Consider the following 2,915-nt stretch of genomic DNA (forward strand, 5'->3'; position numbering starts at 1 on the left):
CCACTGATGTTCTGGCCACTTTAGCTCTGTTACTATTGGTGCTTCTCAACCCTGCAGTGTCCCAGGATGTGCGCCCCACACCTGGCGTCCCAGCCCTCACTTCCAGGACCGGTGCATCTCTGTCCTTTGTGTTTCTAATACCGCCAGCTGCCAGCCACCAGTGAGCCCCACGAAGCTCCGGCCCTTAGTCTGGTCACACGTGTTCCCCGGCTCAAAGTCTCAGTCTGCTCTCTCGCGGGTGGGTGCTGGTCCTCTGGTCCGCCCGCTCCCCAATGCAGGTGGCTACCACTTCCGGGGGCCGAACGTGGCGGCTCCCTCCCCCTTCCATTTATCTTCTGATATCCGTTTGCGGCTTCACGGCTCCCCGCTTCGTACCTCAATACTCAGTGCTGGAGATGTTCATTTGTAGAGATCCAGGTGTATCTTCCTGCATCTCAGTGTGGTTCCGTGGATGTTCAGGCTGGTCTGGTACCTATCCAGCTGGACTCAGGGGACCGTCTGGAAATGGGGTCCCCTACTCGTCCACCATCTTAACTCCCTTCTCTCATTTCCCGTGCTTCTCATTCCGCCGGCGCTGTCCCTATGGCTCCCGCAGCCCACGTGGGTTACCATGCGATTGATGCGGCAGCAGAGCCACCTGTGACCATTAAGCGCAGGTGAAACTTGACTGCGAGGAAGACCATCAATGTCCACGTAGCTGTGGAGCGTCGCCACCTTTTTCAAATATATTTTAATCTAGATACTAATTGCCAGGTAAAGAGACTGTACTCAGTCTTGAATCAATGTCATGTTAAGAATATATCTGCAGCCTTCCTATTCTGGCCATTCATAGTAAATTTCAGAATTTTCGTTGAAATGGCCTTTCTATATCTAAGTTTGTACTCATTGGACTACCTGGGGAAAAAAAGTAGAGGACGATGAAGCCTGGATTTTAACAACATAATTTCCCAATATAGCTTTCTGTGAAAAAACTCTAACAGCCCTCACTGATCTGAGATGCTGCTAGGATAGATGATCCTATAAGATTGCCAAGGCAGTGTTAAGGATTTGCTACAATTAGTGTCCATATTTGGAAAGGTTTCTTTTTCTGCTGTGGCAGTTTACCACAAAAGGAATGTTTTCCTTACAACTGCAAAGCTGTAATTGGATCAGGAGTTCCTTGGTTTGAGTTAATAATAGTTACTTGACACAACTTTGGAAAGTCAAATGGACAGCAAGTCTAGTGACAAAACCAGTTTTGTGACTTGATCAAATTGAATTTACATTTTTCCAGATTGTATAAATACATGCACATTATTTTAGTTAGGATCCTAGACACCGTGAAAAATTATTTGGAGTGTATGTGTGTTTAACACTGGGTGTTATACGCGAGTAATGAATCATGGAACTTTACCTCAAAAACAGGGATCTACTGTATGGTGACTAACATAATATAATAAAAAATATTTCATATATATATATACACATATATATGTATACATATATATATATGGCACTTATGTCTTTTTAAAGTTGAAAGTTGAAAAAACATCCTTTCTTAAATGGGCATTGCTGGAAGGTGGGGAGGTAGGGGGATGGGGTAACTGGGTGATGGACATTAAGGAGGGCACATAATGTAATGAACACTAGGTGTTGTATACAACTAATGAATCTGGAGCAATCTCTGAAATTGATAATACACTATATGTTACCTTAATTGAATTTAAATAAAAATTTAAAAATAAAATCAAATAAAATACGTATAGAGATGGGCCTACTTCTATAAGGTTGTGATTACTAATTGAGTAAATGCTTATCATTTAATTAGAACAATGTCCAGAATATAATAACTTGATAAATGTTCAATATTGTTATCACTAATTTTACATTATCAATCTTTGAATTTTAAAGCTGATGATGGTTCATTGACAGATATTTAGCAGACTAACCAATTTCCAGATACTTTTCTAAATCTGCTTCAAAAAGAATGCTTAGGGCAGAGAACACTGTAGAAAAAAAGCAGTTGTTTAATATGGAGCATGCTCAACATATCCTAAAAAAAATTCTCACAACTTGGTCCATCCAGCCTTATCTGGTATTGTATCACTGGGGTTTTCAAAGAACTGTGTTATAGAGTGTGATCATGTTCCTCAGGAATCATACAGGGTAGCAATTAGTAAGTGAGATGTACATCTTGCTCTGTTGAGAGGTGGCTCACTGATAAATTGGATGTACGTTAGACTTAGAAAATTTTTGTATTGAAAGTTTTCCTGTGCTGCCCTAATTCTGCAAGGCCTGGTTTTAACTGTGTAGTGTTCCACTGGTAACCAAAATAATGATTCTTTCTAAATGTAAGAACTGTCGTGAATGTTTATTGACTACTGACTATGTGCTATGATTGTGGTTCATTAATGTAAAAGCACTCAGATGCATATAAGCACATTTTATAGATAAGAAAACTGAGGCACTGTGTGTGTCTGTGTGTGTGTATGTGTGTGTGTGTGTGTGTGTGATCAACAGGATTTTCTTTAGGCAAGTCATTGACAAACTAATTATTCTGAATTCTGGTGAGAAAAGCTTGGCATCTCTGAAGAGAAAGTTTGTTGGCATGGCAAAAAGGATGAAGTAAATCTACCAGGGCATTTTGACTATGCTTCTGTCATTGTGTTAATGCTGCTAGGCCTTCTCAGTATTTGTGAGCTTATTTTATCCCTTTGATAGGTTCTAGATTCCTTAAGGATAGGAACTTACTGTTTTTATGAGGGCATGGAATAGTGACTTAAATGGTGTTAAATAAATATATACTGAATTGATTAAAATCTCTCCATGCCAATTCTTTTAATCATAATTTTTTAATAAATCTAATTGTATTAAAAATCAGCCTATTTCAATAACAATACTCTTTCAGTAAATCTATAAATATTAATTATAAAAAG

The sequence above is a fragment of the Ursus maritimus genome, unplaced genomic scaffold (genome assembly GCF_017311325.1).
Source record: "Ursus maritimus isolate PB19 unplaced genomic scaffold, ASM1731132v1 scaffold_92, whole genome shotgun sequence".
NCBI lineage: Eukaryota > Metazoa > Chordata > Mammalia > Carnivora > Ursidae > Ursus > Ursus maritimus.